The 26,811-nt window shown below is 44.7% G+C and overlaps 1 protein-coding gene across 7 annotated transcripts in view; it reads right to left on the bottom strand.

Annotated features, from left to right (window-relative positions):
- Positions 1-14,097, bottom strand: part of LOC110508149 (polypeptide N-acetylgalactosaminyltransferase 1) — a 73,130-nt gene extending 59,033 nt beyond the window's left edge. For all 7 annotated transcript variants that reach the window (XR_016492312.1, XR_016492309.1, XR_016492308.1 and 4 more), the window contains exon 1: positions 13,421-14,097. The gene's annotated coding sequence lies outside the window, so the exon portion shown is untranslated. The remainder of the gene's footprint in view (positions 1-13,420) is intronic.
- Between the last annotated feature and the right edge of the window lie 12,714 nt (positions 14,098-26,811).

The following is a 26,811-nucleotide window of genomic DNA, read 5'->3' as shown; positions in this document are numbered from 1 at the left end:
CTCTCTCCCCTCCAACTCATTCTCCCCCCTTATCTCCTTTCCTCTTATCCCCTCTCCTCCTATCATCTTATTCTCTCCTCTCATCCCCTCTCCCCTTCACCCCCTCTCTCATCCCCTCTTCTCATTTTTCATTTAGCAGACACTCTTATCCAGAGCGACTTCGCAGCAATTAGGGTTAAGTGCCTTGCACAAGGGCACATCGACAGATCTTTCCCCTAGTCGGCTCTGGGATTCTTCTCCTCTCATCCCCTCTCTTCATATCCCCTCTGATCTCCTTTCCTATTCTCTTCTCCTCTCATCCCCTCTCTTCATATCCCCTCTGATCTCCTTTCCTATTCTCTTCTTCCGAACATTTCTAATTTTCCTCATGTTTCTGATGCCAGCATGACATTCCCAACGTTCTCAATCCCAGCTGGGTTGGCATTCCCAGCCAAATGACTCACGCGGGAAAATGTTGAATATTTTTGGTCACATGACCACACTCGCTTCCTCTTCCAGTAAAAGGCCAGAAGCCATGGGACAGGTTGATACACCCTGGGATATGGTTTTACACAAACACACACAGAAACGCACAACTGCTTTGTCTGTCTGTCTGTCTGCAACCCCCCAGCCCTCCATCCTCTCTCACTACAGACGCTACACCGATATAGTAGGAGTAATAAATGAGCCACTCAATAGACTGTTGGTTGCTGTAAAATGTAACTATCATTGACTAGGCACAGACACACAGTCACACACAGTCACGCACAATCACATGCACACACACACACACACACACACACACACACACACACACACACACACACAAACCTAACCTGGGCCAGCACCAGTAGCAATGCAAATGAGAACTATATCAATATTACATTTAGCACTTCTTCACACAGTGCACAAAGCTTAACACACACACACACAGTCTTGGTATTGTAATTGTAGAAGTGTGATATTGGTATTCGACAGTGTAGGCCAAGAGGTCTGTTCTAACTCCTCCCAACACTAGAGGTCCGTTCTAACTCCTCCCAACACTAGAGGTCCGTTCTAACTCCTCCCAACACTAGAGGTCCGTTCTAACTCCTCCCAACACTAGAGGTCCGTTCTAACTCCTCCCAACACTAGAGGTCCGTTCTAACTCCTCCCAACACTAGAGGTCCGTTCTAACTCCTCCCAACACTAGAGGTCCGTTCTAACTCCTCCCAACACTAGAGGTCTGTTCTAACTCCTCCCAACACTAGAGGTCTGTTCTAACTCCTCCCAACACTAGAGGTCTGTTCTAACTCCTCCCAACACTAGAGATCTGTTCTAACTCCTTCCAACACTAGAGATCTGTTCTAACTCCTTCCAACACTAGAGATCTGTTCTAACTCCTCCCAACACTAGAGGTCTGTTCTAACTCCTCCCAACACTAGAGGTCCGTTCTAACTCCTCCCAACACTAGAGGTCTGTTCTAACTCCTCCCAACACTAGAGGTCCGTTCTAACTCCTCCCAACACTAGTTTTCCGTTCTAACTCCTCCCAACACTAGAGGTCTGTTCTAACTCCTCCCAACACTAGAGGTCTGTTCTAACTCCTCCCAACACTAGAGGTCCGTTCTAACTCCTCCCAACACTAGTGGTCCGTTCTAACTCCTCCCAACACTAGAGGTCTGTTCTAACTCCTCCCAACACTAGAGGTCCGTTCTAACTCCTCCCAACACTAGAGGTCTGTTCTAACTCCTCCCAACACTAGAGGTCCGTTCTAACTCCTCCCAACACTAGTGGTCCGTTCTAACTCCTCCCAACACTAGAGGTCTGTTCTAACTCCTCCCAACACTAGTGGGAGCAGAATTGAGACATCCAGAAAAGTCATTCTGATCTGTGGCTGCTGACCCACATGAGGCAGGTTGCCACTGATCACACACACACACACACACACACACACACACACACACACACACACACACACACACACACACACACACACACACACACACACAATGGGCCTGTTGTTCTCTAGCCCAGCGGCTGAGGGTAGATATGCTTATCAGAAGGAGAGAGAGAGAGAAGGAAAGAGTGAAAGAGAGAGGGGAAGGGGTCTCTACTCTCTCGGTCTCCCCATCTCTCATCCCCTCACACAACAGTGGGCTGGGTGAAATAACAGACATGTGAAAAAGATGTGAGCCACTGTGAAAGGGAAAGCTAGGCCACAATAGGCCAGTCCAATAGAAAGCTATCCTCTGTTGGTCTGTAGGGTGAGTGGAGTAGTACTGCTCTGCTCCCAGTTATCTCTCTAAATCCTGTCTACTCCAGGCCTTCCTGACTTAACCAGCTCTGCTCTGACTGGGGCACTCAGCCAACACACACACACACCATACGCACAGCACACATGACAATGAAACACACTCACTCACAAAGCAGACAGACACACAGAGACATACTCAATCATTCACAGACAGACAGACAGACTGAAGACTCTTGTGATTGGAGACGTGTGTGTGTGTGTGTGTGTGTGTGTGTGTGTGTGTGTGTGTGTGTGTGTGTGTGTGTGTGAGTGATTGACTCAATGAGTCAGCAGAATTTGGACACATTACATTTCCTCTGAGGGGGGGACACCATGGAAACCAGGCCTTTCCTGTGGGGGTCGTATCTCCTACTAAAACAGATGCTGAAGGAGAGGCACACATAGGGTGGTGGGCCGAAGCCCCGTCGAGGGAGGAGATGATTTTTTATATACGACTGTAAAACTATTTTATGATGACTATAACATTTGTTGGCACCTTCAATTCCTGCACATTTTCTCATAAAAAATATTTCAACACAAATTTGCCCAACTGTTAAACTTGGAATCAATCAGAACTCCCATAAACACTCCTCGTGATGAAGGCAGCCAATGGCCTGCTTCTATCTTCGATGTAAACACAGCCTCTTGTGAAAACTCCAGCTGTTGCCTGATCAACAGGAACAGATATAGCTCGCTCCCCAAGACTGAAACAAGATAAATATCTGTTTTTGAGGGCGCAGACTTTGTTAGCGGGCCGAGACGGTGGCACTGTATTATCCTCAAAGTGGGCAAAGAAGGTGTTTAGTTTGTCTGGAAGCATGACGTCGGTATCCGTGACGTGGCTGTTTTTGTTTTGTAGCCTGTGATTTCCTGTAGACCCTGCCACATATGTCTCGTGTCTGAGCGGTTGAATTGCGACTCCACCATGTCCCTGTACCAGCAGTTCGCTTGTTTGATTGCCTTGAGGATGGAATAATTACACTATTTCCCATCAATGAATCGGCTAAAAAGCATTATTTCGCAATGTTTTTTAAAAACTATATTATTATTCTTGCCTGCGGCAACTTTATTTAATCAACTTTTCTATTTTTTTCCTGGACAAAAGCCAGTTAACAGAAACCCTGACACACGTACACAACCACACATACACACGTACACATACACACGACCCCAGCACACATTGTCAGGAGGGGAGGGGGGCGAAACTAGGCCCAGTGTCCTCACTGTTGAGGACACTGGAGGCTCTGCCTCTATGTCTATTAGGAGGCAGAGAGGACCGGAGGATATCTGGCACAACATCATCTGAATACTAATCTGCAGAACAACACAAACAGCTGAAAAACAAACTGCAGAAAAACTGGATGAAGAACTGAATCAGTCATTTTGGATAAAAGGGGGAACAGCTTGTCTTGAGGCTCTGGGAAACCCAGAGAGAAACATTAGACTAGAAACACTGTCCATCTGACTGGTACATAGTACACACTGTCATCTTCTGTCTGACCTCACCCTAAACATGAACCACTAGTCTACCATTATGTCCTGAGTCTCTCCATCATAAACATTATATTCCACCATTTAAGAGAGGAGCACCATAAACATCACGAGGCTTTACACTCCATTTAGAGCTCTGAGTGGTTTCTGACTTCCATACTTCCTTTAGAGCTCTGAGTGGTTTCTGACTTCCATACTTCCTTTAGAGCTCTGAGTGGTTCCTGACTTCTACACTCCCTTTAGAGCTCTGAGTGGTTCCTGACTTCTACACTCCTTAGAGAGCTCTGAGTGGTTCCTGACTTCTACACTTCCTTTAGAGCTCTGAGTGGTTCCTGACTTCCATACTTCCTTTAGAGCTCTGAGTGGTTCCTTACTTCTACACTCCCTTTAGAGCTCTGAGTGGTTCCTGACTTCTACTCTCCCTTTAGAGCTCTGAGTGGTTCCTGACTTCTACTCTCCTTAGAGAGCTCTGAGTGGTTCCTGACTTCTACACTTCCTTTAGAGCTCTGAGTGGTTCCTGCGTTCTATTACAGCATATAAGAGAGGAAGTAACTGAGAGGCTTTACTAGAATGGAAAACATGACTAACATCATGTGAACTCTTGACTATAGAAAACTATTGCATAGTTCTATTGCATTGCGAGCTCTTGGTTCAATACAGCATCTTGGTGCCCCTGGGTGGGGCTCAGGCGGGCGGACACTGACATACACAAAATAAAAAAAGTTACATTTACCAAATGCTTCAATATGAAGCAATTTAAAGTAATGTGTGCATACATGGAATTCACTATCCTGGCATTGCAAGCACCATGCTCTACCTACTGAGCTACAGATGACCAATCAGGGCTGTAAAAAAAGGTTTGTAAAACCTGACGTTTATGGTTCTCCTGTCTTAAATGGTGAGACACACAGTCATCTCACAGTGATTCCTTGGTGGCATCACACCCTCCCACATGGTGTTAGTTAGCCTTGGCGAATTATCAACCTCACACAGCAGAGACACACTACCCAGCCAGAACGTATGTGTTGAGTGTGCGATAGGTGATTCCTGCCTGTGTGTGTGTGTGTGTGTGTGTGTGTGTGTGTGTGTGTGTGTGAGAGGAGAGAGAGAGTGTGTGTGGTTATATATATATATATATTACAGTGGGGAGAACAAGTATTTGATACACTGCCAATTTTGCAGGTTTTCCTACTTACAAAGCATGTAGAGGACTGTAATTTTTATCATAGGTACACTACAACTGTGAGAAAAATCCAGAAAATCACATTGCATGATTTTTAAGTAATTAATTTGCATTTTATTGCATGACATAAGTATTTGATAACCTACCAACCAGTAAGAATTCCGGCTCTCACAGACCTGTTAGTTTTTCTTTAAGAAGCCCTCCTGTTCTCCACTCATTACCTGTATTAACTGCACCTGTTTGAACTCGTTACCTGTATAAAAGACACCTGTCCACACACTTAATCAAACAGACTCCAACCTCTCCACAAAGGCCAAGACCAGAGAGCTGTGTAAGGACATCAGGGATACAATTGTAGACCTGCACAAGGCTGGGATGGGCTACAGGACAATAGGCAAGCAGCTTGGTGAGAAGGCAACAACTGTTGGTGCAATTATTAGAAAATGGAAGAAGTTCAAGATGACGGTCAATCATCCTCGGTCTGGGGCTCCATGCAAGATCTCACCTCGTGGGGCATCAATGATCATGAGGAAGGTGAGGGATCAGCCCAGAACTACACGGCAGGACCTGGTCAATGACCTGAAGAGAGCTGGGACCACAGTCTCAAAGAAAACCATTAGTAACACACTACGCCGTCATGGATTAAAATCCTGCAGCGCACGCAAGGTCCCCCTGCTCAAGCCAGCGCATGTCCAGGCCCATCTGAAGTTTGCCAATGATCATCTGGATGATCCAGAGGAGGAATGGGAGAAGGTCATGTGGTCTGATGAGACAAAAATAGAGCTTTTTGGTCTAAACTCCACTCGCCGTGTTGAGGAAGAAGAAGGATGAGTACAACCCCAAGAACACCATCCCAACCTTGAAGCATGGAGGTGGAAACATCATTCTTTGGGGATGCTTTTCTGCAAAGGGGACAGGACGACTGCACCGTATTGAGGGGAGGATGGATGGGGCCATGTATCGCGAGATCTTGGCCAACAACCTCCTTCCCTCAGTAAGAGCATTGAAGATGGGTCGTAGCTGGGTCTTCCAGCATGACAACGACCCGAAACACACAGCCAGGGCAACTAAGGAGTGGCTCCGTAAGAAGCATCTCAAGGTCCTGGAGTGGCCTAGCCAATATCCAGACCTGAACCCAATAGAAAATCTTTGGAGGGAGCTGAAAGTCCGTATTGCCCAGCAACAGCCCCAAAACCTGAAGGATATGGGTCTGTATGGAGGAGTGGGCCAAAATCGCTGCTGCAGTGTGTGCAAACCTGGTCAAGAACTACATGAAACGTATATTCTCTGTAATTGCAAACAAAGGTTTCGGTACCAAATATTAAGTTATGCTTTTCTGATGTATCAAATACTTATGCCATGCAATAAAATGCAAATTCCTTACTTAAAAATCATACAATGTGATTTTCTGGATTTTTGTTTTAGATTCCGTCTCTCACAGTTGAAGTGTACCTATGATAAAAATTACAGACCTCTACATGCTTTGTAAGTAGAAAAACCTGCAAAATCGGCAGTGTTTCAAATACTTGTTCTCCCCACTGTGTGTATATATATATATATATATATATATATACCTACACTGAGTGTACAAAGAATAAGGAACACCTTCCAAACATTGAGCTGCACCCCCCTTCACCCTCAGAAAAGCCTCAATTTGTTGGGGTGGGATCTACAAGGTGTTGAAAGAGTTCCACAGGGATGCTGGCCCATGTTGACTCCAATGCTTCCCACAGTTGTGTCAAGTTGGCTGGATGTTCTTTGGATGCTGGACCATTCTTCATACACACAGGAAACTGTTGAGTGTGAAAAACCCAGCAGCGTTGCAGTTCTAGTTCAAAGGCACTTAAATATTTTGTCTTGCCCACTCACCCTCTGAAAGGCCACATACACATTCTACTGTATGTCTCCAGTCTTAAACATCATTCTTTAACCTGTCTCAACATCTTCATCTACACCGATTGAAGTGGACTTACAAATTACATCAATAAGGGATCATAGGTTTCACCTGGTCAGTCTATGTCATGGAAAGAGCAAGGAAAGAGTTCCTAATGTTTTGTACTCAGTGTGTGTGTGTGGAGCTGGCAAGGCTCCCCAGTGGCACAGGCTGACCTGACCCACTTCTGCGTGCAATTCTATCCCTGATATGACCCTATGAGCAGCCAGAGGACACACACAACACACACACACACAAAGCCTGAGAGGCAAAAACAGTAACATGGTGCTCTCTCTCTCACGCCACCCCTCTGCCTCACTCCCCTCTCTGTATCTCGCTCCTTCTCTCTCCATGGTCACTCTGAGTTTACAATCAGTGCCTCTGCTATCTGATCTAACTATGACAAACATCCGGGAAAAAAAAACCCAGGTAAGGAGTGTGCAGTATATCAGTTTATATCAGACCATCAGATCAGAGAGAAGAACATGATGAAGCAGACTGGTAGAGTGAATGTATCTGATCAACACTGCACTAGGATTATGGAGAGCCTGTGGTAGCCTAGATGCTACAGACGTCTCTGAAAGATGCTAGACACAATCTTCATAAATAAGGCCCTTCTAAAATTCAGAACCTTTTGAAGATAAAAATAAAATCAGAGTATGTTTCATTTATGACATCTTCCTGTTCCGAAGGTCAGTCAATGTTGAAATCCAAAACCCAGTTTGATTTGAGTGTTTTTACAGTACATTAGCTATAAACTGACTGATCAAATAGAGAATCGTTAAGCTATTTGCTGATGTTTGCCTGACTAGCCTCAAAGTCAAGAAAAACCCTCCTTGTGTCAAAACTGTTCTTTCAATATGAATATCTTGTAAAACAGGGCTGTGTGTGTGTGTGTGTGTGTGTGTGTCTACATGTAACGTGCGTTGTTTGAAGGAGACCAAAGTGTAATTTGTGGTCATCATATTTATTTAAATGAGAACCAGCAACAAAATAACAAAGTGAAACCAAAATGAACGTACCATTCCGTAGGCTACAAGAGCTGTACAAAAACAAGATCCCACAACATAGGTGGAAAAAAGGCTACCTAAGTATGATTCCCAATCAGAGACAACGATAGACAGCTGCTTCTGATTGGGAACCACACTCGGGCCAAACACAAAGAAATGCATTACATAGACTGCCCACCCCACATCACACCCTGACCTCACCAAATAGAGAAATAAAACGTCTCTCTAAGGTCAGGGCGTGACAGTACCCCCCCCCTCAAAGGTGCGGACTCCCGGCCGCAAACCTGAACCTATAGAGGAGGGTCCGGGTGGGTATCTACCCTTGGCGGCGGCTCCGGTTCGGGGCATAGACCCCGCTCCACATCTGGCTCCCCCCACTTTGGTAGAGCCTCTGGTGCGGGGACCCTCGCCGCAGGCCCCGGACTGGGGACCCTAGTCGCAGGTCCCGGACTGGGGACCGTCGCCGGAGGCTCCGGACAGCGGATCAACGCTGGAGGCTCCGGGCCATGGATCATCACTGGAGGCTTCCTTCCTGGAGCCGGGACAGGTCTCACCGGACTGAGGAGACGTACTGGAAGCCTGGTGCGTGGAGCTGCCACAGGGCTTACCAGGCTGGGGAGACACACTGGAGGCCTGGTATGTGGAACCGGAACAGGTCTTATCGGACTGGGGAGATGCACTGGAAGCCTGGTGCGTGGAGCAGGCACCGGATACACTGGGCCGTGGAGGCGCACTGGAGGTCTCAAGCGTAGAGCCGGCACAACCCGTCCTGGCTGGATGGTTACTTTCGCCCGGCAAATGCGGGGCGCTAGCACAGGACGCACTGGGCTGTGCAGACGCACTGGAGACACGGTGCGCATCACCGCATAACACGGCGCCCGACCAGTCACACGCGCCCCACGGTAAACACGGGGAGTTGGCTCAGGTCTAAACCCTGACTCCGCCAATCTCCCTGTGTGCCCCCCCCCAAAAAAATGTTTTGGAGCTGCCTCTCGGGCTTCCGTGCCGTGACCCCTTGTATAGTTGCCGTTCCTCTAATTCCTCGTATCCTCGCCGTTCCGCTCTAGCTGCTTCTATCTCCTCCCTTGGACGGTGATCATCTCCAGCCTGCACCCAGGCCTTCCAGTATCTCCTCCCATGTCCACTCCTCCAGAAAATGCTGCTTGGTCTTTTTGTGGTGGGATCTTCTGTAACGTGCGTTGTTTGAAGGAGACCAAGGCGCAACGTAATTTGTGGTCATCATATTTATTTAAATGAGAACCAGCAACAAAATAACAAAGTGAAACCAAAATGAACGTACCATTCCGTAGGCTACAAGAGCTGTACAAAAACAAGATCCCACAACATAGGTGGAAAAAAGGCTACCTAAGTATGATTCCCAATCAGAGACAACGATAGACAGCTGCCTCTGATTGGGAACCACACTCGGGCCAAACACAAAGAAATACAAAAAATAGACTGCCCACCCCACATCACATCCTGACCTCACCAAATAGAGAAATAAAACGGCTCTCTAAGGTCAGGGCGTGACACTACAATCAATGACAGTTCTGATCAGCATCAGTCAGATTTCACCATGAGTCTCTGTAAACCAGGAGTCTCCAACAGGTCAATTGCGAGCCTACCTATGAGTAGCTTGCCAAACAATTCTGAAAGTACATGCAATTTTCACATGTTCCACTGCAAACAGTCATTAACAAATCTCACAAGTATTAGACACAGCAAGCAGTCAGCTACTATCTAATCAACACAACATTGACATCATCCCACCCCTGGTTAGACACTATTGGCTTAAAAAGCCAAACCTAACACAATATCTGCCTATTTATTTCCAGCAATATTTCCCCTGTCTGTCTGTGTGGTGCAGGCGTTTGTCTATCACGCTGTGTGTAGCCAGTGGATGTGAAAACCATCTTGTGGGTTGACTGAAATACTTTCCCCAAAACGTTCTAGATATAATGTTACCTGCAAAGTAGGCTTACCTGGCAGAAGTATATCATGAGTAAGTATATCATTTCTATTTTTATTTGTTCTTTTCAAACTTCAAACCATGAAAAGAGCAGCAGCAGTAGCTTACAGAACCATGGCTAGACTGGCACATTAGACAGCACATTCCTCAGCACATTCCTCACTTGATAGATGCCAATTAAAGGGGAATTACACTCTAAAATAAAAATGTGTTCGTTTTCTTCCAGACCTAAAAAAAGGTTTTTCGATGTGATTTAACAGAAGATCAAATTTCATTGTTTCTCTATGAACAATGGTAATTTTGAGAGTCAAAAGCCTCAACAATCTAAAACCAGGAAAAATATAACTGAGAAAACAATTTTGGAAAATATAAAACATATTTTGGTTGTTTATGAACCATTATTTGACCAGGTTGACAGAAAACATAGTGTACAAGAGAAAGTAGTGCACTAAGGACCTGGGGAAGAGTTGCAGAGGAGTGGAGAACTACATGCCTATTTGAAAGCTAGAAAAGGAATTGCAGCTCGCGACATGTTTAAAAAACAATGGAGAGAGAGAGAGAGAGAGAGAGAGATAGAGAGAGAGAGAGAGATAGAAGAGTTAAGGATAGAGAAAGAAGGTGAGAGAGAATTTTCTCTCTGGCAGCAGCTTTCCTTATAGCCATCAGAGGTATAGCCCCCTATGTGTGTCTGAGTGATGCTGTTGTTGTTATTATGACATAATCTTATTAGCTAACATCAGTAGCGTTGTGGTGCGATCATCTGAGATAATCTCATTGTCGTGTCAGTTGCATCGATCAATACTGGGGATCAACAGGAAATACAACAGTACATCCTTCTTCCTTCCTTCCTTCCTTCCTTCCTTCCTTCCTTCCTTCCTTCTAACTATAAAATAGATAACCATCCAATTCATCCCGTTCTGGACAGAAGTTGATCTTAGGCACAGATCTAGGATCAGCTTGCCTTCCCCAAATCCTAACTTTACCCATTATGTGAAAAGACAACACGACCTTGGATCAGCGTCAATATCCAACTTAATCCCACTCCTAGTGTTGTTCCCCTGTCTAAGCCTTCGACACAGGGAGATAAACTAGGCCTAGGCTACATGGGCCAGTGATGAAGGTCAGTCTGAGTTATTAATATGGGATTCTGGTAGGTAACCTAGCCTATTAACTGAAAAGTCGCTGGTTCGAATCCTTGAGCCGACTAGGTGAAATCTGCCGAGATGCCCTTGAGCAAGGCAATTAACCCTAATTGCTCCTCTAAGTCTCTCCGGATAAGAGCGTATGCTAAATGACTAAAATCTACAGGCTGCAGTGATATAGATCTCTGTGGGTCAGTTATAATGATACAGGGTTTAGATATCAGGTGATACAGGGTGACTCCTCATCCCCAGTCTGCAGGGTTCTGTGTTCCGGCCACGGACCAGAGGGAACAATGGCATTCTTGTGCTGGGAGCTCCAGGTGGCTGGGGAAACCCAATCCTACCCAACCCCAGTCACCCAGTTTGAGTCTGAGCCTGCCTCACTGGCACAGCTCAGGGAGAACCAACGCTGCCTTCCTCCAGAGAGACAGCGCAGAATAGAGCTATTGTTCCACCAGAGCAACTCCAAACTACACACACTCACTAAATCCACTCTCTTAGAGAAACACACAGACAGACTCAGAAACACACACACACCAAATAGGGGAGCACATCTGCTGTGGTCTGGACCTGAACACGCAGCAGGACAGGAAACACATCATGCAGACGCCACGGCCTTGAATTGAGGAACATGATTCATTTCCTGTGAATGCTGGACAGTAATGCCTTAAAACAGGGCTTGGCTATTGGCTAACCCACAGCATTTCCACTGTAGAAGGGTAGTAAACATGACACAATAACTTTCAGTCTCACTTGAGGGGGGATTCAAAACATGGCACAACATCGCCAGACCGAGGACTTAGAGGGGCTTTGAACATCAAATGCCTGAAGTCACACATGGTTTGAGAAAGGGTGTGTGTGTGTGTGTGTGTGTGTGTGTGTGTGTGTGTGTGTGTGTGTGTGTGAGGGAGGGAGGGATAGAGAGAGAGAGAGAGAGAGAGAGAGAGAGAGAGAGAGAGAGAGAAAGAGAGAGCTTGTGCAACTGTCATTACATTTAAACTGTTGCTAAAGGACAACTGTATTCTCTCTCCCTCTTTGCGGTTCAGCTGCAGTCGTCACTCCAAGCTCAGCTCTCTGCTGCTGTAAGCAATAACACAGTGTTGTGTTTCAGTGTACACAGCCATCCATGCCCTCTGGCCACATTGTGCTCTGGGTAGCGGGGGGCCCATGCTAACAGATAAGGCCAGATAGTTTCCCTCCAGCGCTGCTCTGTTCTGCACATGTTCTCCTATTGTGCAAGCCAGAGCCACAGAGCCTGGGCCTCATCCACAGGCACAGAGTATAAATAATGGATGCCCATCTCTTCCTGCCCCTGGAGAAACATGACAGACTCATTTCATTCCCCTACATCTTCATCTGCAGCCAGAGAGTTACAGGATTGATTGTGAATCCATTTCCTTATCTATCAGATGTATAATTACAGCACTGTGAGTGCACGCTCACTGGCTCGCTCTGCTCACATACAAAGACAAACACTCTCTTTCACACACAGAAACACACACACACATAGACCTGCTCTGGCCCGGAATCCACATACATTAACGCGCCTCTATATTAGGTTACGTGAAATGTAATCAACTTCAGGCCTATTGTAGAGCACGAGCTGGAGCTGGGAGAGGCATGCATGGCTATAGGCCTCGTTCTGGACCGACTCCAACTGACTCAGAGTTCACAGCTGGTGGTAAGAAGTCATACAGTCATATTTAGTTGCTCTTATACATGTGTTGTAACGCTGTAATTACTATTGTAAAGATGTTCATTTGTTACACTAGTACTTTTGATGATTGCATTATACTAGAGTTGGTTGGAATAGGGGCTGTTACTTATTGCATTTCTGTGATAGCTACCCAAACCATTTTAAGTAGGCCTACTGACATTAATACAGACATGGGGAGCAACTAACAATAGGCTATATGAAGTGTTAGTGACTAGGCCTAAACCTTGGCTTACTTTCAGGTCAATGCTATTTTGTGATAAGTCATTATTGAGAGCAATATATCATCATAACAAGGGCATTTGTGAGTAGTTAGACCATTCCATCCAAATGCTCACAGAAAATAAACATTTTGGGGACAGTTTAAGCAAAGACTAGATGTTTTACTTGCTACAGTAAAATACATAGTTCAGTAGAATAATTGATGACAGCATGAATATTGAAATTACACAGCAGCTTTTCATGTACAGGCATATATTTCCTGTCGTGGTCTACACAGTCCAACACAACATCTCCAGCCTTCCTCCAGCCGACCATGTGACCGTTAGTTACCGTTACCTGGCCAGACGCTGTCAATCATCGACAACGGCAGTGCTTGCTTGCCAGCTAGCTGGTTATGGATTAGCTAGCTCAATTACCGACTGGTTTAGCATAAACAACACAATTCAACACCACTTTTCCAGCAATACATGTCGGGTATTATTTGCTAACATTTAAATACGTACCTTTTGAATGAAAACGGAGAAATGTATGTGGTTTCTCCTGTGTAGCCGAGGCTTGGTTATTTAGCGAGTCGCATTCCGTATCCCAACGAACCCCCTGCTGATCTCGAACCAGTCAGATGTGCTTTGACGAACAAAATCTCCCTTGCTTGTTATAACACGCAGCTAGCCAGCTTTAGCTAGATAATGGTGTTTAAAACAATACCCAATCTAAAACTAGCTCGATGCCAAGGGCAACTGAAAACTAAATCCAGTATTATGGACACTAAACATCCAGAAAGCTAGACACGTCGACTAACGTTACCAAGCTAACTGCCAAAGACGAGATGTTCGCATGCGCTAGCAAATGGAGTGTCTGACTCTGCTCCAGTCGATGTGTGATGAAGAGATCACAGTTGTACCCCAAAAATAATCCGAGAAGAAGAGGTCATTTCCATGTTCGAAAACTACGACTTAAAAAATGTCGTGCGAAACGGCGTCCATTGAAAACATCGTATACTGTTAGGTCAGTACGTGATAGCAGAGCAATTTTGCCGAGTATGAGAGCTGGTAGCTTGTGTGTGTAGGCAGCACTCGGCTCGGGTTCAGAAAGCCCCTGCGGCAGTCGGTCGGGCGGCTGTCGGTTGCAGAGCACCCAGAGGCAGCATCGCACCCAATGACTGTGATCCCGATATGAAAGCATCCTCCCTCTCCAGCCCAACCCGGAAGAAAATTACAACACTGCAGTAACGTCATTCGTAATACACTGGTGGCTTTGAAATGGTTTACACATTTAATAAGGATGACTTATTAAGGAAAGCATAGGCGACTTTTTAGCTGTAATAGCCTACTTGGGTCAGATGAACAAATTGGCCTATTTTGTTGCTATTCATCAAACTCGATGTAATAATGCCCTGCCCCTCTCTCAGGAATAGGCTAATTCAAGTCCTATAGCGCCATCTACACGACCCATTTATGGAGATTGTTCAATCTCCTATTTCCACTACAGTCCTGCATGGCAGGGGCCTAGTTGTAGTTGGTTCATTTACTGGCTATAGGCCCATTCTATCCAGTCTAAGAAAATTGTAACATTCTCAATGCTGTGTTGTGTTTCATAGGTTTTCCTTGATGACATTGGGTGTAAATAAGAATAGCATGTGAATTACATTTTAATAACACCTGTTGGACACAATGTACAGTGCATTCGGGAAGTATTCGGACCCGTTGACTTTTTCTTAAATTAATCCTTATTCTAAAATGTATTAAATCGCTTTTTTCCTCATCAATCTTCACACAATAACCCATAATGACAAAGCAAAAACAAGTTTTTAGACATTTTTGCAAATTTTGTTAAAAATAAAAAACTTAAATATCACATTTACATAAGTATTCAAACACTTGATTCAGTACTTTGTTGAAGCACCTTTGGCAGCGATTACAGCCTCAAGTCTTCTTGGGTATGACACTACAAGCATGGCACACCTGTATTTGGGATGTTTCTCCCATTCTTCTCTGCAGATCCTCTCAAGCTCTGTCAGGTTGGACGGGGAGCATTGCTTCACAGCTATTTTCAGGTTTCCAGAGATGTTCGGTCCGGTTCAACTCTGGACTCTGACAGGGCCACTCAAGGACATTCAGAGACTTGTTCCGAAGCCACTCCCGCGCCGTCTTGGCTGTGTGCTTAGGGTTGTTGTCCTGTTGGAAGGTGAACCTTCGACCCGGTCTGAGGTCCTGGGCGCTCTCAAGGATGTCTCTGTAATTTGCTTCGTTTATTTTTCCCTCGATCCTGACTAGTCTCCCAGTCCCTGCCGTTGAAAAACATCCCCATAGCATGATGCTGCCACCGCCATGCTTCACCTTATGGATGGTGCCAGGTTTCCTCCAGACGTGACACTTGGCAATCAGGCCAAAGTGTTCCATCTTGGTTTCATCAGACCAGAGAATCATGTTTCTCATGGTTTGAGTCTTTAGGTGCCTTTTTGCAAAGGTTTTGGTACCCTTCTCCAGATCTGTGCCTCGACACAATCCTGTCTACGGACAATTACTTCGACCTCATAGCTTTGTCTTTACTGTGACATGCACTGTCAACTGTGGGACCTTATATAGACGGGTGTGTGCCTTAAAAAATCATGTCCAATCAATTGAATTTACCACAGGTGGACTACAACCTAAGTTGTAGAAACATCTCAAGGATGTTCAATGGAAACAGCATGCACCTGAGCTCAATTTTGAGTCTCACAGCAAAGGGTCTGAATACTTACAGTATGTAAATAAGGTATTTAAGGAACTGTTTTCGCTTTGTCAATATGGGGAATTAATATGGGGTATGTGTAGATATCTGAGGATTTTTATTTATTTAATCCATTTTAGAATAAGGCTGTAACATAACAAAATGCGGAAAAGGTCAAGGGGTCTGAATACTTTTCGAAGACACGGTAGGCCAACAGTGTCAGATATTATACATGTTTCCCTCATTAAATTACACTCTGGGCCTGACTATCAGCAAGTTCCATTCACCACGACTGTGAATGGGTCGCGCTTCTTATCAACTGGAGAAAATGAAGTCATTGATTCTGATTGCTTTCTCTCTCTCTCCCTCTCTCTCTCTCCCTCTCTCTCTGTCTCTCGCTCTCTCGCTCTCTGTCTCTCGCTCGCTCTCTCTATGTCTGTATGTCTCTCTGAAATAGGCCTACCTATTTCCCCCTCCCCAAACTCATATTCTATGGCAATTAATCTCATCCATTTAAATAGGCAGTATAGGCTATAATGAGTGGTAGGTATTCCGTGCTGTATAGAAAAATATCACATTATATACAGAGCAATCTGTATATAGGGTAGCCTAGTGGTTAGAGTGTTGGACTAGTAACCGGAAGGTTGCAAGTTCAAACCCCCGAGCTGACAAGGTACAAATCTGTCGTTCTGCCCCTGAACAGGCAGTTAACCCACTGTTCCTAGGCCGTCATTGAAAATAAGAATTTGTTCTTAACTGACTTGCCTAGTTAAATAAAGGTAAAATAAAAATAAAAATAAAAAAAAAATCGGAAAGTATTCAAACCCCTTGACTTTTTCCACATTTTGTTACTTTACAGCCTTATTCTAAAATGGATTAAATTCATATTTTTACCCATCAATCTACACACAATACCCCACAATGATAAAGTGAAAACAGGTTCTGAGAAATTTTTGCAAATGTATACTTTTTTAAAACAGAAATACCTTATTTACATAAGGATTCAGACCCTTTGTTATGAGACTCGAAATTGAGCTTTCCATTGATCGTCCTTGAGATGTTTCTACAACTTAGGTTGTAGTCCACCTGTGGTAAATTCAATTGATTAGACATGATTTGGAAAGGCACACACCCGCCTGCCTATATAAGGTCCCACAGTTGACAGTGCATGTCAGGGCCGCTCAGGGAGGTGACCAAGAAACCGATGGTCACTCTGACAGAGCTCCAGAGTTCCTCTGTGGTGATGGGAGAAACTTCCAGAAGGACAACCAGGCATTTATGGTAGAGTGGCTAGACGGAAGCCACTCCTCAGTAAAAATCACATGAAAACCCGCTTGGAGTTTGCAAAAAGGCATGAGAAACAAGATTCTCTGGTCTGATGAAACCAAGATGGAACTCTTTGGCCTGATTGCCAAGTGTCACGTCTGGAGGAAACCTGGCACCATCCATAAGGTGAAGCATGGTGGTGGCAGCATCATGCTGTGGGGATGTTTTTCAGTAGAAAGGACTGAGAGACTGGTCAGGATCAAGGCAAAGATGAACGGAGCAAAGTACAGAGAGATCCTTGATGAAAACCTGCTCCAGAGCGCTCAGGACCTCAGACTGGGCCGATGGTTCACCTTCCAACAGGACAACAACCCTAAGCACACAGCCAAGACAACGCAGGAGTGGCTTTGGGACAAGTCTCTGAATGTCCTTGAGTGGCCCAGCCAGAGCCCGGACTTAAACCCGATTGAACATCTCTGGAGAGACCTTAACATAGCTGTGCAGCAACGCTCCCCAGTTTTGAGTAAAGGGTCTGAGTATTTACGTAAATGTGATATTTTACGTTTTATATTTGTAATACATTTGCAAAAAATGTCTATAAACCTATTTTTGCTTTGGCATTGTGGGGTATTATGTGTGGATTGATAAGGAAAAAAATACAGTTTAATCAATTTTAGAATAAGGCTGTAACGTAACAAAATGTGGATAAAGTCAAGGGGTCTGAATACTTTCCTAAGGCACTGTATATGTTGTACCCTGAGTACTCTTGCACAGACACAAATTCCCTTTCTCATAACAGGCCTGCTCTGGTGTAACTGAATGGAGTCCAGGCAGAATGAATGTAAATTATCTTCCTTTAACATAGCTCTAACTTACTCCTACTGCACACCATAAACTCCTGGAGGGGAGCTATCTCTTTTCCTCACAGGTTTATTGGTCTCATATTGCTCATTGGTCTCAGAGTGCTTATTGGCCTTGTTGCTTATTGGTCTCAGAGTGCTTATTGGCCTTGTTGCTTATTGGTCTCAGAGTGCTTATTGGCCTTGTTGCTTATTGGTCTCAGAGTGCTTATTGGCCTTGTTGCTTATTGGTCTCAGAGTGCTTATTGGCCTTGTTGCTTATTGGTCTCAGAGTGCTTATTGGCCTTGTTGCTTATTGGTCTCAGAGTGCTTATTGGCCTTGTTGCTTATTGGTCTCAGAGTGCTTATTGGCCTTGTTGCTTATTGGTCTCAGAGTGCTTATTGGCCTTGTTGCTTATTGGTCTCAGAGTGCTTATTGGCCTTGTTGCTTATTGGTCTCAGAGTGCTTATTGGCCTTGTTGCTTATTGGTCTCATAGTGCTTATTGGCCTTGTTGCTTATTGGCCTCATTGCTTATTGGCCTCGTTGCTTATTGGCCTCATGGTGCTTATTGGCCTCATTGCTTATTGGCCTCATTGCTTATTGGCCTCATTGCTTATTGGCCTCGTTGCTTATTGGCCTCGTTGCTTATTGGCCTCGTTGCTTATTGGCCTCATTGCTTATTGGCCTCATTGCTTATTGGCCTCATTGCTTATTGGTCTCATAGTGCTTATTGGCCTCATAGTGCTTATTGGCCTCATAGTGCTTATTGGCCACACACTTATAATCCAGTCATTTAGCACTCGCATCACTCTGATCCAGTGCATAAAAGTTCAATAGGGTAGACCTCACATTCTGTTAGCCATTCTTCTCCTAGGCCAGCTGTCTCTCCCCCTCAGTGTCCACTGATATGGAATGACACCAAAGCTGAATGTGAAATATGAGCTGGTGGTCTGGTCTCTCTTCCCTGGGGGCAAACACACACACAAGCACACACATCAGATGTGATCAATCTTTATATCTCTCTCACACACACACCTTGCGAGACACCTCCGTTAACACGCAGACAGCACACCAGGTTCGGTGTCAATTCAGTAAGTACCCTGAAATTCCATTGATCTTCAATGCCTTTTAATGAGCATAATGTGGAATTGGAACCTGGTTTACATTCTGAATTGACTGGAATTGAAATGGATTTGACCCCAATCCATTAGCTCAAACATACACACATTTGAGCCAGCCATATCACCGTACACATCATTCACTCATATCCGGCGCCAGTCGAAGGCCACCTGACACAGATCGATGGGGTGGTGCTGCAGGCTCTGGGTCTGATCTTTGGCTCATATCTAGAGAGTCAGTGGAGTAGAAGACTGTATCAACTCTGTGACATTAATCCGCTTTTAAATCACAACCTTCAAGAACAAAATCTATTTTTTTATTAATTTATTTTATTTCACCTTTATTTAACCAGGAAGGCCAGTTGAGAGCAAGATCTCATTTACAACTGCGACTTGGTCAAGATAAAGCAAAGCAGTGCGACAAAAACAACAACACAGAGTTACACATAAACAAATGTACAGTCAATAACGCAAAAGAAAAGAAAAATTGAAAAATGTACAGTGTTTGCAAATGTAGAAGAGTAGGGAAAATAATTACAATTTAGCATTAATACTGGACTGATGTGCAGATGATGATGTGCAAGTAGAGATACTGGGGTGCAAAAAAGCAAGAGGATAAGTAACAATAGGAGGATGAGGTAGTTGGGTGTGCTATTTACAGATTGGCTGAGTACAGGTACAGTAAGCGGCTCTGACAGCTGATGCTTAAAGGTAGAGAGGGAGATATAAGACTCCAGCTTCAGAGATTTTTGCAATTTGTTCCAGTCATTGGCAGCAGAGAACTGAGTGGAAAGGCAGCTAAAGTAAGTGTTGGCTTTGGGGATCACCAGTGCAATTACCTGCTGGAGCGCGTGCTACGGGTGGGTGTTGCTATGGTGACCAGTGAGCTGAGATATGGCGGGGCTTTACCTAGCAAAGACTTATAGATGACCTGGAGCTAGTGGGTTTGGCGACGGATATGTAGTGAGGGTCAGCCAACGAGAGCATACAGGTTGCAGTGGTGGTTAGTATATTGGGCTTTGGTGATAAAACCGATGGCACTGTGAAAGACTACATCCAGTTTGCTGAGTAGAGTGTTGGGGGGTAATTTGTAAATGACATCGCCGAAGTCAAGGATCGGCAGAATAGTCAGTTTTACGAGGGTAAGTTTGGCGGCATGAGTGAAGGATGCTTTGTTATGAAATAGGAAGCCGATTGTAGATTTCATTTTGGATTGGAGAGATATGGGATGCGGCTGCATGCATGCCATGGCCCTCCTCTCTCACACCCGAGTGACACTGAGATTGTGTTCATTGAGAAATAGCTGGATAGAAAGGCTCCTAGTAACATGTTGTGAGGTATTCTATTTGGCACAATAGAATCCCAACCTGCATCTCATAATTGCCTGCAAGTCCTGTTGATGAATATTGAAGATTGACACGCAGATATCTTTTTTTTTATCTTTTTTACTCATTTAGACCACTAGAAAGCAAGAGCATATAATCAATAATACGATTACAGAGCCCTCTGTAGCACCCAGGAACATGTAACATGTATTGTAGATCTCCAGGTGGAGTACAGAGCCTTCTGTAGCACCCAGGCACATGTATTGTAGATCTCCAGGTGGAATACAGAACCTTCTGCAGCACCCAGGAACATGTATTGTAGATCTCCAGGTGGAGTACAGAGCCTTCTGTAGCACCCAGGAACATGTATTGTAGATCTCCAGGTGGAGTACAGAGCCTTCTGTAGCACCCAGGAACATGTATTGTAGATCTCCAGGTGGAGTACAGAGCCCTCTGTAGCACCCAGGAACATGTATTGTAGATTTCCAGCTGGAGGGCAGCTGATGTTTGAATATAAACAAGATGGCTCTGATGTAAACATCTCTTGAAGTCAGTTATCTGACAGTTGATGTGTCTGTTAAAGACAGGGAAGTTTTGGGGTCCAGTGCCCCACAGTTACAGCTCACAGTTTAACCTTGTTCATAAAACATTCATGCCTGTTTGCACCAGAGTCTCCCGAAATGCCTTATTTATGTGTAGCATGTAGCAGCATCCTGCTGGGGATGTAATATGGATGAGATGTCAGAGGCTTCCCCTGTCTCAACAGATTCCTTCCTTCACAGATACACAACAGGCAACACTGTTGTGCACACACATTCACACACACAAACCCTACTGCACATCTGGCCTATATAAATGGCATGTATATATTATATTATGTATATATTATTATATTATCTTCATCCTGTGTTGACGTCTGGATGCTGACAGGTCTTTCTCTGGGGGAGCTGCTGTGAGCTGATGGCTCTCCTGCAGGCAAGTCTCTGTAACAGATGTTTGTGAAAGGCATAAGTCTGTTTGAACTACCACAGCGTAAGCATGTACAGTACCACAGTCCTTAGTAACACAGTCATTACACAGTAGTAACCACAGCCCTGACTCAGTTCTTTACCGTGTTGGCACATTAACCCCAGGTACCTGTTAGGTACAGTGGAAAGGGGATTATTGACTTTAGTATTGCCTGAGGAACTCCTCTGCTGCCGGAGGGCAGTGGCAAAGAAGATTAGATAATAACCTCACTGAATGTTTTCAGATGGTCATGAACACTAAGACATATATCATGCCACCGAGGTGGATAGAAACTCTATACCAGGGTAGAATGGGGACAGGCCTTAGTCTCCCTGAGTTACTAATAGGACCATTTGCTTTTTAGTGTGTGTGTGTGTGTGTGTGTAATCTCCTCTTATGCACTCTGGACATGTGTTAGTAGTACCCAACTCACTAACGATCATCAGGTCGCTAATGGCCTGGTACTCAGGGCTCTACGGTCCCTCCAGGTCCTAATGGCCTGGTACTCAGGGCTCTACTGTCCCTCCATCAGGTCTTAATGACCTGGTACTCAGGGCTCTACCGTCCCTCCATCAGGTCTTAATGGCCTGGTACTCAGGGCTCTACGGTCCCTCCATCAGGTCCTAATGGCCTGGTACTCAGGGCTCTACCGTCCCTCCAGGTCCTAATGGCCTGGTATTCAGGGCTCTACCGTCCCTCCATCAGGTCCTAATGGCCTGGTACTCAGGGCTCTACCGTCCCTCCAACCACTCTGACATCAATGCAAATGCAATGGAAAATCACATCAAAACACTATGTGCTTTTAAAACTCAATTTGAAGATAGAAGTTCAACAACATGGTTGAAACTGAATGGAAAACATGGTCTTTGTGGATGTTGTTTCAAAGCCTAACACAACGGAATGGACAGCGCTTTCTAAGGTGATGATTCATTCAAAACACCCATTTGAATATATAAAATTAAATCTGAATTTAAGAAATGATTGTGCTGTTATACAGTACATAGCCTAGCCACATATTACAGAATATATCTATGGTACATCATTTGTCTAGTCTATATTAAACAAATTCAGAGTTAGACTACATTATAGTGAATTTCTATATGATTTTGAAAAGCCTAGTAAAAGGGCATATTTAAATATGTTTTATATAATCAATAGGCTGACACATTACCTTTAGCTACACAATATCTGAACCAATGCATTTCCATCTCCTCCCCTCTCTCCTTCATTCCTTTCTCCAGCACGCAGAGAGGGGCAGACAACAGTTTAATGAAATATGTTTAGTTGGGAGAACATGTTACTATCATGTTCCAGAACAGATTTCACTTGGTTTCACAAATTAAGCACTGGGTAGCTGCAGGAACAGGGTTGGAGAGCCCATGACATACAGAGTTTGTGTGCAATATCACCTGTTGCGTGGAAAACTAACCTGTGTAGCCGACCCAACATGGAATGAACCTGTAGCCGACCCAACATGGAATGAACCTGTAGCCTCCATTTGCTATTCGAGTGCATACGGATGATATGTATTTCCCTCTTGCCCGTTTCTGCCCATTTCATAATGGGACATTTTAAATCGAAACTCATTTTACATATTAGTAAAGACAAAATTTCATTAAAAATAGTCTAATGGGTGAAATAATTATCACTTGATGAGAGCTGGAGAGAACAGCTAGTGCTGCCTGATGCAAGGAACAAAGCACCACCTTTTGATTGGTAAGACATTCTAGGGTTTGTATCATTCACAACTAAAGTTGCCAAATAACTAGCATATAGTAGGACCTGTTTCAAATTATACATTTTATAGTCAACATACCAATTTCATAGGCGCACTTTAGCTCTGAATGGGAAAAAAATAATTTATATTGTATTCAGCTAAGTTAATTTATAATGTCCTTACTTTAAAATCATATAATATAAAATAATGGCATGGGACTTATAAGCATGTCTTGTCTGCTAAATGAACAAGCCTACAGCCTATGGCATGGCGCATAGTGTCACGGCCGTCAAAGGAAGTGGACCAAGGTGCAGCGTGGGGAGCGTACATATTCCTTTTGTGGTGGTTATCTTCGCCCTGCAAATGCGGGGCGCTGGCACAGGACGCACTGGGCTGTGCAGACGTACCGGAGACACAGTGCGCAGACCCGGCGCAGGATATCCTGGGCCGAAGAGACGCACTGGAGACCAGGCGCGCTGAGCCGGCACCATCCGTCCTGGCTGGATGCTCACCCTAGCCCGGCAGATGCGGGGAGCTGGGATGTAGCGCACCGGGCTGTGAACGTGCACTGGAGACACCGTGCGCTACACCGCATAACACCGTGCCTGACCAGTACGACGCTCGCCACGGTAAACACGGGGAGTTGGCTCAGGTCTATAATCCGACTCTGCCAATCTCCCTGTGCCCCCCCCCCCCCCCCCCCAAAAAAAGATTGGGTCTGCCTCTCGGGCTTCCTTGCTAGCCGTGTTCCCTCGTAACGATGCTGTTCCGCCTTTGCTGCCTCCAGCTCCTCCTTGGGACGGTGATATTCCCCAGCCTGACTCCAGGGTCCTTTATCGTCCAGGATTTCCTCCCAAGTCCATGAGTCCCCCTTACCACGCTGCTTGGTCCTTTTGTGGTGGGAAGTTCTGAGCCACCTCCGACCATTACCTCGCCCATTCTCCTGGACCGTCCTGGCAATACAACCGCAGAAACCAACCCACATCCTGGTTCACTCTCTCCACCTGCCCATTACTCTCGGGGTGATAACCCAAGGTCAGACTGACCGAGACATATCCAACAGAAAAGGAAAAGGGAATCGGTGGCAGCTAGTAGACTGGTGACGACGACCGCCGAGCGCCGCCCGAACAGTGGTGGAAGTCGTGACACAAAGCCAGATAGGTCAACTCATATTCTGTCCTTCTGTTTCTTTAGACCTGCCTAAAATAAAGAATTGATTTATTGTGACGTTGTATATTCAATTAATTTATTATACTTTTTAAAATGTAGCTGTTCCAAAAGCAGGCATCAGCAGCTTGTAGGTGGGTGTCACACCCTGACCATAGTTTGCTTTGTATGTTTCTATGTTTTGGTTGGTCAGGGTGTAAACTGGGTGGGCATTCTATGTTACATGTCTAGTTTGTCTAGTTCTATGTTTGGCCTGATATGGTTCTCAATCAGAGGCAGGTGTTCCTCATTGTCTCTGATTGGGAACCATATTTAGGTAGCCTGTTTGGTGTTGGGTTTTGTGGGTGATTGTCCTTGTTCTGTTGCTGTGTTACTTTGCACCAGTATTAGGCTGTTTAGGTTTTCGTGGTGCGTTTTTGTTTTTGTATTTGATCGTGTTTACTTTGTCCTATTAAACATGGATTGCAATAGCCACGCCGCATTTTGGTCTGACTCTCCTTCCCATACAGAAAACCGTGACAGTGGGGAGATCAGGAGATGCTAAATGTGTTTAAATAAATAAGTCAATTACTGTGAGACCGGCAGTCTTTTGCATGGCAATAACTGGCTGACAAGTGGCAAAGGAATGGCATTTTCTCTAATAAACTGTCGTTAAAGGAACAAGAATGGAACAAACAGAATAACATGGTGGTTTTCTGTGAATATCCATCAAACTTCTTAGCAGACATTTCAAATTACACCTGTACAGTATATGCCCTGAAAAGTGGACTGGACCAAGGTTTTTGACTCATGGGATGCAGGTACTCACTGCCTAGCCCAAATGTGATTCCTACTCCCCTCTCCAGGAGCTGATGGTTTTTGCATGAGTCTTGTGATGAGGGAGAACACTCCGAGAGAACACTGAAGGTTCTATGGAACATCACCAGCACAGCATACGCCTGACTAGACATGGACTAACACAGTTCATCTTTGTAATGCAAAACAACACAGATATAGTGTTAAACTTCAACCGAGGAGTGTATATGTGTGTGTGAAAAAGAGACTAGGGCTTTATTGGAGGAGTGCATTTGAGGAGTTATAGCCCCTCTCTCTATATACTGTAATTAAAAATAACCAAACACGTCAACATTGTTTGCCTTCAGACACACACTCCCTCTGCCAGGTGGAAAAATGAATCTAATTTTCAGTAGGAAACATTTCCCACCAGAGCTGTTTACACTTGGACAGCTGCCAGCTGATTGCCTCTCCACCTCTCACCTAATTTGTCAGACTCCACCTCTGCCATTCACATTGATAAAACACAATATTCAACACTGGTCTTTTCATGATTCATCTGTTGAAATAACACATTGCCACCGGGTTTAAGTATTAACCAAAAAAGTGTTAAACGTGTATAAATATATTTTATATTGGAGATTCTTCAAAGTAGCCACCCTTTGCCTTGACGGCAGCTTTGCACACTCTTGGCATTCTTTCAACCAGCTTCACCTGGAATGCTTTTCCATCAGTCTTGAAGGAGTTCCCACATATGCTGAGCACTTGTTGTTTGCTTTACCTTCACTCTGCGGTCCAACTCATCCCAAATCCCAAGACTGTCGAGGCCAGGCCAGGCCGTCTCCCACATGCCTTTTGGCGATTACCAAACGTGTTTGCTTATTTTTTTCTTTAAGCAATGCCTTTTTTTCTGACCACTCCTCCGTAAAGCCTGGCTCTGTAGGGGTGTATGGCTTTAAAGTGGTCCTATGAACAGATACTCCAATCTCCGCTGTGGAGCTTTGCTGCTCCTTCAGGGTTATCTTTGGTCTCTTTGTTGCCTCTCTGATTAATGCCCTCCTTGCCTGGTCCGTGAGTTTTGGTGGGCGACCCTCTCTTGGCAGGTTTGTTGTGGTGCCTTATTCTTTCCATTTTTTAATCATGGATTTAATGGTGCTCAGTGGAATGTTCAAAGTTTCAGATATTTTTTTATAACCCATCCCTGATCTATACTTCTCCACAACTTTGTCCCTGACCTGTTTGGAGAGCTCCTTGGTCTTCATGGTACTGCTTGCTTGGTGGTTACCCTTACTTAGAGATGTTGCAGACTCTGGGGCCTTTCAGAACAGGTGTATATATACTGAGATCATGTGACAGATCATGTATTTAACTAATTATGTGACTTCTGAGGGTAATTGGTTGCACCAGATCTTATTTAGGGGCTTCATAGTAAAGGGAGTGAATAGATATGCACGCACCACTTTTCAGTTTTTTATTTTTTTTAACTAGTTATTTTTTAATTTCACTTCACCCATTTGGACTATTTTGTGTATGTCTATTACATGAAATCCAAATTCAAATACATTTAAATGACAGGTTGTAATGCATCAAAATAGGAAAAACGCCAAGAGGGATGAATACTTTTGCAAGGGACTATGTTCCCATGCAGCTGGGGATCCAAAGAGCCCTGTGAGAGAGCGAAGGGTTGAGATTACCAGAGTTTGAGTTGGGGGGAAGAGCCCAAGGGTGAGTGATTTGACTGGGAGCCCCCCAGTGAGTCGGCCTGAAGAGAGATCCAGAGAGGATGAGTTTTAGTAAGGTTGGATTTCTAGCATTTCTAGCCATTGTGATCAACCGCTCTATGCTGATGGTGCAGAAATCACAGAAGATAGATGTGGTAGTTGCAGCAGGGATAAATATTTGGGGGGTGATAGATTTTAGTGCAGAAGATCTACAGGGAGTCTTGAAAGAAGGGGTTCCATCCTCCCAG

This window comes from Oncorhynchus mykiss, chromosome 3 (assembly GCF_057628025.1).
Source record: "Oncorhynchus mykiss isolate SJ-2025 chromosome 3, ASM5762802v1, whole genome shotgun sequence".
In the NCBI taxonomy this organism is placed as follows: Eukaryota; Metazoa; Chordata; class Actinopteri; order Salmoniformes; family Salmonidae; genus Oncorhynchus; species Oncorhynchus mykiss.
The sequence above is the reverse complement of the archived record's forward strand: the minus strand, read 5'-3'. Positions and strand labels throughout refer to the sequence as shown.